This window comes from Ovis canadensis, chromosome 8 (genome assembly GCF_042477335.2).
Source record: "Ovis canadensis isolate MfBH-ARS-UI-01 breed Bighorn chromosome 8, ARS-UI_OviCan_v2, whole genome shotgun sequence".
Classification (NCBI taxonomy): Eukaryota; Metazoa; Chordata; class Mammalia; order Artiodactyla; family Bovidae; genus Ovis; species Ovis canadensis.
The window spans coordinates 81,504,040-81,517,862 of NC_091252.1; the positions used below are offsets into that span (position 1 = coordinate 81,504,040).

General features: G+C 37.5%; 1 protein-coding gene across 2 annotated transcripts in view; it reads left to right on the forward strand.

Moving 5' to 3' along the window:
- Positions 1 to 13,823, forward strand: part of GRM1 (glutamate metabotropic receptor 1) — a 438,224-nt gene that overhangs the window by 153,120 nt on the left and 271,281 nt on the right. The gene's annotated exons all lie outside the window — the stretch shown is intronic.

A 13,823-nucleotide genomic window follows, 5' to 3' on the forward strand; every position in this document is an offset into this window, starting at 1 on the left:
TGGGCTTCTACCTTTCCCCCTCCCCAAACCACACGAATGCTTTTGTCTTATATTCCTAAGCATAGATATCTTAATGAGGTCTTGGTGGATGAAGGGTAGTAGTGAAGATGGAAATATATATTCAGGTCTGAAATGTAAAAGACTAGCTGAATGCAGGTATGGACATGCAGCCAACCTCTGGTACTTGGTCATATAATCTCTTAAATTTATGGGATGGCAAATAGTGATGCTGTCAGCCTGTGATTTCTGGAATTGCAGGTTGTGGGTTCCTAAGTCTGTGTTCTTTCTATACCATGTGTACTTGTGTGGGAATAGATTTTAAGTATCATCATATTTTTCATAGGATCTTTGACCTAACAGGTATCTTGTTTAATTTGCCTTTTTCTAATATGAATACATGACGGAACTGATGAATTTTTCCAAGGAACCTACTAAACGTACCAGAATGAAAGCTTCCACTGATCTCTGACTCTGTCCCACTCATTTTTTTCCAGATCTTTCTTTCTCCTCCATCTTCTCTTCTGGCTAGAGTACAATCTTTTCTCACCTGCCAAAGTGCCTTAACCACTGACCTCCTTCTCTAGGAAAGTGGGCAGCAGTGGTGTGGACACTCACCCAGGACCTTTTCCTTCTGACCTGCCCTTGTGATAATGACTGAAATGCTAGTAAAACCAACCTCACTATCATCTGGAGCTAGACACACAGAGCCCATTAAAGACTTTTGAGTAGAAGCTAGGACAGAAACACAATTAAATGAATAAAGAAACAAAGAAATGATCTCTAGGCATGAAGAACTACGAAGTCAAGGTCAAAGTATAATTCAAGATTAAAAAAATGATTGAATTATGGTGAAATTGGCACACTGCCACAGAGTATCTTTTTGGCTTTTTTGACATGATGCAGTTGTGTGAAGCTATTTAAGAAGGCATCTCTAAAGAAGGAGTGTTTAAAGAAGGAACGTTACTTCCTTTATGAGTGAAAAAGAATGTAAACAGCATTGTTGAAATGTTACATGGAATAACATTCTTAATATATGCACCAGGACAGATGGCATATAGATATTTAATTTTTTAATTGATTTTTAAAGTGACTGCTTTTATGAAGGGTGCTGGTTTTTCTAAAAAATTCTCACGTTTACCATATTCAAAAGAAGAAAAGTCTGTTTTGCTGGATTCATTCTGTTTAATATCTCCAAAAAGAAGCTCACTACCTGGATTCTGGAGATCTTGAGCAGAATGTAGCAAATATGTGAGCTTTGGGGGGTATAAAGACTACCTAGTGATAAAATGTTTACTAAATTCTGTATTGAGTAATTGGAGTGTATAGAGTTCATCCCCTTATCTCTCTGAGTCTTGCTTACCTGCTAATAATGGAACTGAGTCCATATAGGTATTTGAGTCTCACATGTGCTTCCTCCTGATGAGGTCACCTGCCTGGGATATCTACTTCTTTTACTCCTCTCTTTCTCTGCCTCACCTCTTCTGGGTTCTACTGATGTATCCTAGAGATACTGTAATCACAATGAGCACCTGTGCTTCTAAGGACAGGTGCTGTACAATAGTCACTCCCAGTAAAGCTTGGAACCCTGGAGATGTCAAAGCTATGGCACACAGTGCTTTTCTGATTTTCTGGGCTGTATACCATAAGGGTCTATCAAAATGGCTTTTACTCTCATATGTTAGAGAATTTGGTGGGAAACAGCCTTTTTCCATTCTTTGTTCATAGCTCTCTCCCTTCCTTGGGAGACATGTGAATCCAGATATGAATCCAAAGGGAGCTGAGCTGGCAATAAAGACAAGAAGTAGCACTATGGCATACCTAATTAGCCTTTCCTTCAGAAGCCTGATTCTCCCAATTCCTGTATGATGAGTTTTAACTCAAACACTCCCCTGTTCCTCATGCCAATGACATTTGATCAGCTTGGTTCCCTAGTTTCGGTAGACATGTCCAGAAGGGTTCCAGTTTAACACCAAGTTGCAACTTCTAGCTACATTTTAATGCTGTCAAATATATCTCCTTCCCATATAAGGGGCTTTAACTTACCAAATTATAAACTCCTCTGAGGTCAGGAGTCACTATTTAGTTTCTTTCACAATACATGTCTAATTCTAGATGCTGCTGATTTCAGAGAAGACATTGTGTAGATGGCAATGGACCTCTTTTCATAGAGGTGAAAATAAGTAAATCATGGTGTTGCTGCTGCCAAGTCACTTCAGTCGTGTCCAACTCTGTGTGATCCCGTAGATGGTAGCCCACCAGGCTCCCCCATCCCTGGGATTCTCCAGGCAAGAACACTGGAGTGGGTTGCCATTTCCTTCCCCAATGCATGAAAGTGAAAAGTGAAAGGGAAGTCGCTCAGTCATGTCCGACTCTTCGTGACCCCATGGACCGCAGCCTACCAGGCTCCTCTGTCCATGGAATTTTCCAGGCAAGAGTACTGGAGTGGGGTGCCATCGCCTTCTCTGTCAGAGAAGCTAGGTAAGTGAATTAATATAGGATGTTTGTGGTGCAAGGGACCGACACTCAGGAGGGAGAACTTGGCCCAGAAAGGCTTTCTGAAGGAAAGAGACCTGAAAAATTAGGACTCAGCCTCAGCCTGGTGAAGGACTCTGGGAAGGGTGTCCCTGGCAGATGAGAAGAGAAGGAGACAGCAAGAGAGGGAGCCAGGAGGAAGGAAAGTGAAGTTGCTCAGTCATGTCCAACTCTTTGCGACCCCATGGACTGTAGCCTACCATGGTGTAGACTGCAGCAAAATGCATTTAGTTAAGAAAAAAATAATAGAAATTCCTGAATGGAGATTTGTGTTCCTTTGCCAACACTTCACATGCAACACAGAAAGAAATATTGTTTGTGCTACAGTCAAAACATATCCAGACTTTGATGACTTAATACCATTCTTTCTATTACCATCCTAGTCCAAGCCAACATCATCTCTCCCTTGGTTTTTTTGTAAAAACCTGCTAATTGATCCTTGCCCCTTTCCACCTCTATTCTGTTTGTTATTGTTGTTGTTTTAATATAAATTTATTTATTTTAATTGGAGGTTATTACTTTACAATATTGTATTGGTTTTGCCATACATCAACATGAATCTGCCACAGGTATACACGTGTTCCCCATCCTGAACCCCCCTCCCTCCTCCCTCCCTGTACCATCCCCATGGGTCTTGGGGTTTTTAAAAAATTTAAGTCAGGTAATGTCTTTTAATCTTATATGCTCAATGCCTGAAAATGGCTGTTCATTTTTCTCATAACAAAGTCCTTGCAATGGCCTTCAAAGTCTACATTCTGTCACGGGACTGAGTTCTTTATAATAGACTAATAAACCATCATGACAAATAGAATTTTAGAAAGTTCTCAGAGATCTTAAAAATCCTGTATTTAATGAATATATGTAGTCAAAAAGCAAAACAAAATATGAGCTGAGAGTTCTAGCTCAGCCACAGAGTAATCATGTGATCTTGTCATTTTTTGTCTCTGACTATCTTTTTTCTTTATAAAAATTAATGACTTGACCCAGAGGGATGGTACGGGGAGGGAGGAGGGAGGGGTGTTCAAGATAGGGAACATGTGTATACCTGTGGCAGATTCATGTTGATGTATGGCAAAACCAATACAATATTGTAAAGTAATCAACCTCCAATTAAAATAAATAAATTTATATTTAAAACAAAATTAATGACTTGGCTCCAGATCATGTTTAAATATTTTTCCAGTTCTAGAATTTATAATATATTAAGAACATATGACTGAACTATGTTCAAAAATAATGTATTTATAGATTCATTTTTTCTAAAGTTATTCATGAATTTAGGTTAATCAATATACCCTTTTTGCCAGTCACCTTGTAAAAACCTGGAAAATTTGTTGAATAGAACTGCTTAGAATTAGTGTCTTAATTTGTGGTCATGGAATGTAGCCAGCATATCCACGTAAAAATCAAACCTTTGACTTTGGACAAATTGGAATAATATTCTTATCAAGTAAGTTAACTAACCATAGTCAAGTTAATCATCAGACGAAAGAATCATTCTTTCTTGATTCTTGAAACTACCTCCTTCAAGATGCTTCTCAAATTGTGCAGAGCATATCAATAATTATATTTTAATTGTGATGGTGATGATGATGGTGATGGTGATGATGATAATGGTGATAACATTTATTTAGGACTCACTGTATGCCAGGCACTGTTCTAAGCACTTCGTATGTGTTCAATGCTCAGTTGCTCAGTCATGTTCAACTCTTTGTGACCCCATGGACTGTAGCCTGCCAAGACTCCTCTGTCCATGGAAATTTCCAGGCAAAGATACTGGACTGGGTTGCCATTTCCTTCTCCAGGGTGTCCTCTGTGAGCTGAGGATCAAACACACATCCCTTGTATCTCCTGCATTGGCAGGTGGATTCTTTACCACTGTTCCACCTGGGAAGCCCCTGCAAGCACTTTATATACATAAACTTATTTGTCATAACAATATGATAAAATAGGTACTGATATCATTTGTTTTATTTTATTATTATTTTTTCTTTCTTTTTAAAATTTTTTACTTTACAATACTGTATTGGTTTTGCCATACATTGACATCAATCCACCACAGGTGTACATGAGTTCCCAACCCTGAACCTCCCTCCTACCTCCCTCCCCATATCATCTCTCTGGTTCATCCCAGTGCACCAGCCCCAAGCATCCTGTATCCTGTATCGAACCTAGACTAGCGATTCGTTTCTTACATGATAGTATACATGTTTCAATGCCATTCTTCCAAATGATCCCACCCTCTCCCTCTCCCACAGAGGCCAAAAGTCTGTTCTTTACATCTGTGTCTCTTTTGCTGTCTCGCATACAGGGTTATCATTACCATCTTTTTAATGTATGGAGATGTAAAGAACTTGTCAAAAAGTGTTGTAGTTGGGATGTAAAACTAGATAATGTGACTACAGAATTCATTCATTAAGTTATATTGTGTGATTGTTTTATGTAAGAGATATTAGCTTTTGGTTTTAGTTTTTTTTTTTTTTCAGTTTGTTCTCTCTTTTAGAGATTTATTTCATTGTTTAGAGCCACCTTATTAGGAAGATAAACTGAGGTATCTCTGATAAAATTTTTATATTTCTAATTATTTGAATCCTTTTTATTTCTCTCTTAGTGTTAAATGTTTTACATGATATTTCAAAAAGGGGGCCCTTATTTTCAAGCTCATTATCTTTAACATAAGACTCCACAAAATAATTCTCTATTTACATATCAGTCTTTATCTATGGAACTTGTTATTGTTAAAAAAAATGACGCAAAAAGAGTCAGACATGAATTAGCGACTAAAACACCAAAACAAAGTCTCTAAATTGTGTTTGACTCTTTTGTGTCCCCATAGATTATAAGTCTTCCAGGCTCTTCTGTCAGTGGGATTTGCCATGTAAGAATACTAGAGTGGGTTGCAATTTCTTTCTCCAGGGTATCTTCCCAACCCAGGGATCAAACCCATGTCTCCTGCATTGGTGTGTGGATTCTTTACCACTAAGCCAACAGGGATGCCCATCTATGGAACTATACCTATGTAAAACCTGATTTGGAATAAGTAGGTAATAATTCTTTGAAATCCTGTTATAATTATTAAAATTCTAAAAATTAAGCAAAGATTTGTTCTAATTCCTATATTGTTCTTTTGTTTGAAGAAAGTGAAAATAAGCAAGGTTTATTTGTGTAAATACATAAAAATATCTACCATTTATTGACGGTTTGGTATGTACTAAACTAATAATATATGATATCTCCAGTATTAACAACCTGAAAGGTTGATTTGCAAGATAAAGAAGTTAAACAATTACCCCAATTACTAAATTAATAAGTTGTTGTTGTTGTTGCTGTTCCATAGCTAATTCATGTCCGACTCTTAGCAACCCAGTGGACTGCAGTGAACCAGGCTTCTGTGTCCTTCACTGTCTCTTGGCATTTGCTCAAACTCATGTCCATTGTGTTGGTGATGCCATTCAACCATCTAATTCTCTGTTACTCCCTACTTCTCCTGCCCTGAATCTTTTCCAGCATCAGGATCTTTTCCAAAGAGTCAGCTCTTCACATCAGGTGGCCAATGGATTGGAGCTTCAGCTTCAGCATCAGACATTTCAATGAATATTCAGAGTTGATTTCCTTCGCTAGTGACTGGTTTGATCTCTTTACCATCTAAGGGACTCTCATGAGTCTTCTCCAAACCAGAATTTTGAAAACATCCATTCTTTGGCACTCAGCCTTCTTTATGGTCCAACTTTCACACCTGTACACGACTGCTGGAAAAGCCATATCTTTGACTATATGGACCTTTGTTGGCAAAGTGGTGTTTCTGCTTTTTAATACACTGTCTAGGTTGGTCATAGCTTTTCTTCTATGGAGCAATCATCTTTTAACTTCATGGCTACAAACAACATCTTCAGTGATTTTGGAGCCCAAGAAAATAAAGTCTGTCACTGCTACCGTTGTTTCCCCATCTATTTGCCATGAAATGATGAGAGCAGATGCCATGATCTTCATTTTTTGAATATTGAGTTTTAAGTCAGCTTTTTCACCCTCTTTTTAAAATTTTATCAAGAGGCACTTTAGTTCCTCATCGCTTTAAAGAGGTATCATCTGTGTGTCTGAGGTTGTTATTTCTCCTGGCAATCTTGATTCCAGTTTGTGAGTCATCCAGCCCAGCATTTCGCATGATGTAATCTGCATAGAAGTTAAATAAGCAGAGTGACAATATATAGTCTTGTCATAGTTCTTTCCTAATTTTGAACCAATCGATTGTTCCATGTTCAGTTCTAACTGTTGCTTCTTGTCCTGCCTACAGGTTTCTCAGGATACAGTTAAGGTGGTCTGGTATTCCCATCTTTTTAAGAATTTTCCACAGCTTGTGATCCACATAGTCAAAGGCTTTAGTATAGTCCATGAAGTAAAAATAGATGTTTTTTTGGGTTCCTTTGACTTTTCTATGATCTAACTGATGTTGAAAGTTTAATCTCTGGTTCCTCTGCCTTTTCTAAATCCAGCTTGTATGTCTGGAAGTTCTCAGTTCACTTCCAACTAAGCCTTGCTTGAAGGATTTTGAGCATTACCTTGTTAGCATGTGAAATGAATGTAATTGTATGGTAATTTGAACATTCTTTGACATTGCCTTTCTTTGGGATTGGAATGAAAACTGACCTTTTCCGGTCCTGTGACCACTGCTGAAAGAGTTTTCCAAATTTGCTGGCATATTGAGTGCAGCACTTTCACAGCATCATCTTTTAGGATTTGAAATAGATCAGCTAGAATTCCATCACCTCCACTAGTTTTGTTTATAGTAATGCCCTCTAAGGCCCACTTGACTTCACACTCCAAGATGTCTGGCTCTAGATAGGTGACCACGCCATTGTGGTTGTCTGGGTCATTAAGACCTTTTTGGTGTAGTTCTTCTGTGTATTTTTGTCACATCTCTTCTGCTTCTGTTAAGTCCTTGACATTTCTGTCCTTTATTGTGCCCATCACTGCATGAAATATTCCCTGGTATCTCTAATTTTCTTGAAGAGATCTCTAGTCTTTCCCATTCTATTGCTTTCCTCTATTTCTTTGCATTGTTCACTTAAGAAGCCTTTATTATCTCTCCTTGCTATTCTTTGGAACTCTGCATTCATTTGGGTATATCTTTCCCTTTATCCTTTGCCTTTCACTTTTCTTCTTTTTTCAGCTACTTATAAGGCCTCCTCAGACAACCATTTTGCCTTCTTGCATTTCTTTTTCTTGGGGATCATTTTGGTCACCACCTCCTGTACAATGTTATGAACCTCCATCTATAGTTCTCCGGGTACTCTCTTTATCAGATCTAATCCCTTGAATCTGTTCATCACCCCCACTGTATAATCATAAAGGGTTTCATTAGGTCATATCTGAATAATCTAAGCTGTGATTTTTGTGTTCTGGCAGAAGTTGAGCACATGTCTGTCTACTCCACCATTTTGATCAGGCAAAATTCAAATTACCTACTATACCCTAGCATCATAGAGATATACAAATATCAAAGTGTAATCTCTTTAACGATAAGAATCAGAAATGACTGAGTGATTCACACACACATACATAATGGTAGGAACCAGATTATATATATATATATATATATATGTATATATATATATATATATTTTTTTTTTTTCCCTTATCATGCCAAGTACAATGTTTTGATATATTCATTGTTTAGGAACTATGTCAGAAAGCTTGGAGTGTCGTGGTGAGATAGAATAGCTTCGTGTGTGGTCCTGAGTTCTCTTTCATATTCCAGGATCAGTAAGTTTTACCTAGTGTGGTAAGGGTTGATGTTCTTCAATCAGCCTCTGTTTCTATAATTCGTCTGTAAAGTTGGGTCTAATATTTGCTTACCTCTCAGGTTGTTGTATTTGTCTATTCACAAAATGCTTATTTGTTTTAAACCAAAACTGAGTGTCAGTAGTATGTCTATCAGTGACACAGTCTTTCCTGAGGTTAAAGAAGAGATTTCTGGCTTTCATCCTATTCCTAGTGTTGGCATTCTCCTTGGCACCTACCCTGGCTTCCTCCTCTTGGGAAGCCCTTCTAGTAGATTTACATTCTACCTTTTTAGGAGTCTCTGTTTAGACGTACTTAGGTATGACATATTTATTTATGTATTTCCTAGACCCTTCTAGCTAGTGGATTCTGACATCTTATTTCTACACTGTAAGTAACAGTTCAGTTCAGTTCAATTCAGTTGCTCAGTCGTGTCTGACTCTTTGCGACCCCATGAATCGCAGCACACCAGGCCTCCCTGTCCATCACCAACTCCCGGAGTTCACTCAGACTCATGTCCATCGAGTCAGTGATGCCATCCAGCCATCTCATCCTCGGTCGTCCCCTTCTCCTCCTGCCCCCAATCCCTCCCAGCAACAGTCTTTTCCAAAGAGTCAACTCTTCGCATGAGGTGGCCAAAGTACTGGAGTTTCAGCTTTAGCATCATTCTTTCCAAAGAAATCCCAGGGTTGATCTCCTTCAGAATGGACTGGTTGGATCTCCTTGCAGTCCAAGGGATTCTCAAGAGTCTTCTCCAACACCACAGTTAAAAAGCATCAATTCTTCGATGCTCAGCCTTCTTCACAGTCCAACTCTCACATCCGTACATGACCACAGGAAAAACCATAGCCTTGACTAGATGGACCTTAGTCGGCAAAGTAATGTCTCTGCTTTTGAATATGCTATCTAGGTTGGTCATAACTTTTCTTCCAAGGAGTAAGCGTCTTTTAATTTCATGGCTGCAATCACCATCTGCAGTGATTTTGGAGCCCCCCAAAATAAAGCCTGACACTGTTTCCACTGTTTCCCCATCTATTTCCCATGAAGTGATGGGACCAGAGGCCATGATCTTTGTTTTCTGAATGTTGAGCTTTAAGCCAACTTTTTCACTCTCCTCTTTCACTTTCATCAAGAGGCTTTTTAGCTCCTCTTCACTTTCTGCCATAAGGGTGGTGTCATCTGCATATCTGAGGTTATTGATATTTCTCCTGGCAATCTTGATTCAGCTTGTGCTTCCTCCAGCCCAGCGTTTCTCATGATGTACTCTGCATATAAGTTAAATAAGCAGGGTGACAATATACAGCCTTGACATACTCTTTTACCTATTTGGAACCTGCATCCAATAAAGATAATTAGGTCAATAACCTTCCGTTTCATCCCTTCTCTCTATTATATCTTGATCAGTCAATTTATAGTATGTGGTCCTTAAATTTCAAGTGCCTGTTCCTTTCTTGGGTCTTCCCTGGTGGCTCAGATGGTAAAGAATCTGTCTATAATGTGGGAGAGCCTGGTTCGATCCCTGGCTCGGGAGGATCCCCTGAAGAAGGGAGTGCCTACCCATTCCAGTATTCTTGCCTGGAGAATCCATGGGCAGAGGAACCTGGTGGGCTACAGTCTATGGGGTCACAAAGAATTGTTCACACTGAGCAACTAACACACTCACACTTTCATCTTTCACTTCTTTTTCACATCCCTTTCTTATTGGTGTGTACTGTTTTACCTGTCATCTCTCCCACCTTTGTAATCTTCTCATTCACTAGATTCACTTTCTCTTATCTGTCACTAAAGAGAAATCCTCCAAATCCCCAATCATCTAAAATCTTATCTGTGAAAACACTAACACCACAATGTATGAGCTGAAAGCATAAGAAACAGTCTTAGACACATTTTAAAAATATGACTGGAATGGAGCAATTACTTTATCTGGAAAGAAGCCTACAGTTTCATTTTAAAACAAAGGGAAAAAAAAGAAAAAGAAGAAAACAAAGGAAATATTTGTTTTTTACAGTGTATTTTTTTTTTTAGTCTTTTTTCCTAGAATCTAAACACACATTTAGAAGAGTGACCTCTATACCCTTGAAGTATAAGATGATATACCATGGTATTATGCTCCACACACATATTTTTAATGAAAAATGAGTTACTTTAGATCCCATCTTCCCATTACGAAAAAAATGGGGAAATATCTAAAGTGTGCAGCCTTCAGGCAAAATTGTAAAGGTTATGTGTTTTAAGTAAATGTGGACTTCCAGTGAAGTGTGACATCCCTCAAAATGGATTATAATCAGAAAGCAGCCAAAACTGATGAGCATCTTCTTATGCATAACGGTCACAACTTAAAGATTCATAAGCTGGCCTTCTCTAGGATCCCAAGGGCAGAAAATGATCACTAACCTACTGACAGACTGTCCTTTCCTTGAAACACTCCTCCAAAGGCAGATTAATGGGAGCTTTGTGGAAGATTACACTGTTAGAAAAAGACCATGAGAAATGTGTGCTAAGAAAGAGATTTACAGTACTCTGGAGAATAAGCATCATTTATAGGATACTGACAGTTATTTAGAGCACAGATCTCAGCCTTGGAAATGCTCAGGATTTCCACAAAATTGGGGACAGTTAGTAATTATTCACTCTTCCTTTATATCAATGCTTATTTCTGTGTTTCAGATAACACACACCTGAAAACTGAAAGACTCTACTCTCATAGTCTCTATTTGCCTAGAAGATATTAAAAATACTGAAGGAAAGGGTTTCAAGTGCCTTTTGTATCATAAGGCACTGGCTCAAATTTGAATGAATGAAAAACGATGTCGTTAATGATTTACCCAAGTTTGTATTTGAGGCTGATTGAAGACTACAGGGAATTTATCTTAATACATTTTTGTAGTTTCCATGGCAGTTAATTCTCAATCTGGCTGTACATCAGACTCATCAGGGCCTCTTAAAAATATGGATTCTTGGATCTCACCCCACATCATTAGTAGAATTTCTTGGTGAAGACATTTGAATCTTCTTTTTTTCAAAAGGACTCAAGATGAGTTAAATTTCAAAACCACAACTATGTGATGCCTGCATCAGGGTTTTGCACTTAGGTGATGTTCACTATGAATGAATCACTTACAAGATATATTTGAAAGGGAAGATGAAGTGAAAAATTTAATTCCACTGCCTATCAGTCCACCATTTCAGTCCCAGGTGGTTTTTTATTTATTCATTTTTTGATTGTATTTTGCTTTACCTTGAAATTTATTTACTTTCAAAAGTTTCTTTTAAAAGTAAAGATACATCTGAAAGTAGTATATAATAGTAGTGTTAGTAGTAGTAGTAATAGCAGTAGTAGCAGTAATAGTAATAAATACTCTTTGCAACTCTGCTTATTTCCTGTGTTTCTGTCCCCTCTTGATGCCCATACTGGCCTATTGAACTGCCCCTGAAAACATTGCCATGTCCCAATTCTTAGACTAATCAATATGTAGGATAGGAAGTATGTAAACATGTGGCAAATTTAACCTCAGCCTTCTCCAAGTCTGGGGTTGCCCATAGCAGACCAATTGATCCTCGAACAACATCTGTTTGAACTGCATAGATTTACTCTTACATGGTTATTTTTCTAAGTATTAAATATTACAAGTCCTACATGGTTGATGGTTGATTGAATCTGAAGTTGGGGAGGAAACACAGATATGGAATACTGCTACAGGTATATGTTATAAGTGGATTGACCTACACATTGTTCAAGGGTCAACAGTAATATTCTTTGGTATGAATATGCTTCAATTTGCTTATCCATTCTCCTATTGGTGGGCATTTGGATTATTTTCAGGTTTCACTATAATGAATATAGCTCTATTCCCTCTTAATTCTTTTTGTCCTATTACTGTTATACATACTACATATATATATGTAAAAAAATCCAGTAAGACATTATTATAATTATTAATTTATACAATTTATATTTATTAAAGAAGCTGATAAAGCAGAGTAAGTATATATTTATAAATTCATATATTTACCATCCTTTGTGCTGTTTCTGATTCTCTACATCTTTTTTCCCTGTGGATAAAATTTTCCATCTGGTATCATTTCCTTGCTCTGATATAAATTTGCTACCACCCACAGCTTTTGTGCTGTTATCAATATACTACATTTCTGTATGTATAGGCCCCCATATATAATTATATGCATATTGTTTTATATAATCACTTTTAAAATCATTTAAGGATATATAAAAGAAAAGATGTGTTTATACTGTTTTATTTTTATAATTATTTAACTGTATTTACTTGTGCTGTGTGTGTCTGTGTGTATGAATTTTTTTTTGATGAACTTTTTTTTTAGTTTTTATTTTTACTATATTTTACTTTACAATACTGTATTGGTTTTGCCATACATTGACATGAATCTGCCACGGGTGTACATGAGTTCCCAATTCTGAACCCCCCTCCCACCTCCCGCCCCATATCATCTCTCTGGATCATCCCCGTGCACCAGCCCCAAGCATCCCGTATCCTGTATCGGACATAGACTGGCGATTCGTTTCTTACATGATAGTATACATGTTTCAATGCCATTCTCCCTAATCATTCCATCCTCTCCCTCTCCCTCTCCCTCTCCCTCAGAGTCCAAAAGTCCATTTTATACATCTGTGTCTCTTTTGCTGTCTTGCATACAGGGTTATCCTTACCATCTTTCTAAATTCCATATATATGTGTTAGTATACAGTATTGGTGTTTTTCTTTCTGGCTTACTTCACTCTGTATAATCGGCTCCAGTTTCATACATCTCATTAGAACTGATTCAAATGTATTCTTTTTAATGGCTGAGTGATACTCGATTGTGTATATGTACTTTCATCTGGGGTAACTTGCTTTCAGCTTGAAGAATTTTCTTTAGGATTTTATTTTATTATTTTGTAAGGTGGCCCTGCTAGAAATAAATTCATTTAGTATTTCTTTATCTGAGAATATCTTTATTTCACCTTCATTTTTGAGAAACAATTTTGCTGGAGTCTTAGTTAATAGCTTTTTATTTCAGCACTTAAAAAATTGTTTTTATTGAAGGATAATTGCTTAACAGAATTTTGTTGTTTTCTGTCAAACCTCAACCTGAATCGGCCATAGGTATACATATATCCCTCCTTTTGAAGCTTCCCCTGCATCTCCCTCAGCACTTTGACTATTTCAGCACTCTGACTATGTTATTCAAGTGCCTTCTGGCCACCTTTGGCCAGACCATGAGATCATTTCTTAATTAGGTGAAATTCAACTGCATGTAATGAATTGTTTTTCTCTTGCCGCTTTCAAGATGTTCTTTTTCTTGATTTTCACAGCTTTTACTATAAAGTACCTGAGTGTGGATCTTTTTGTATTTATCCTACTTGGAATTCATTTTTGCCTCTATTGATAAAAGGTTTTCAATAAATCTGGAGAGTTTCCAGACAATTTTTCTTTGAATATTTTTTTCTGTTCCATTTCCTTTCCCCACTTCTTTTTGGTACTCCTATTATATGTATG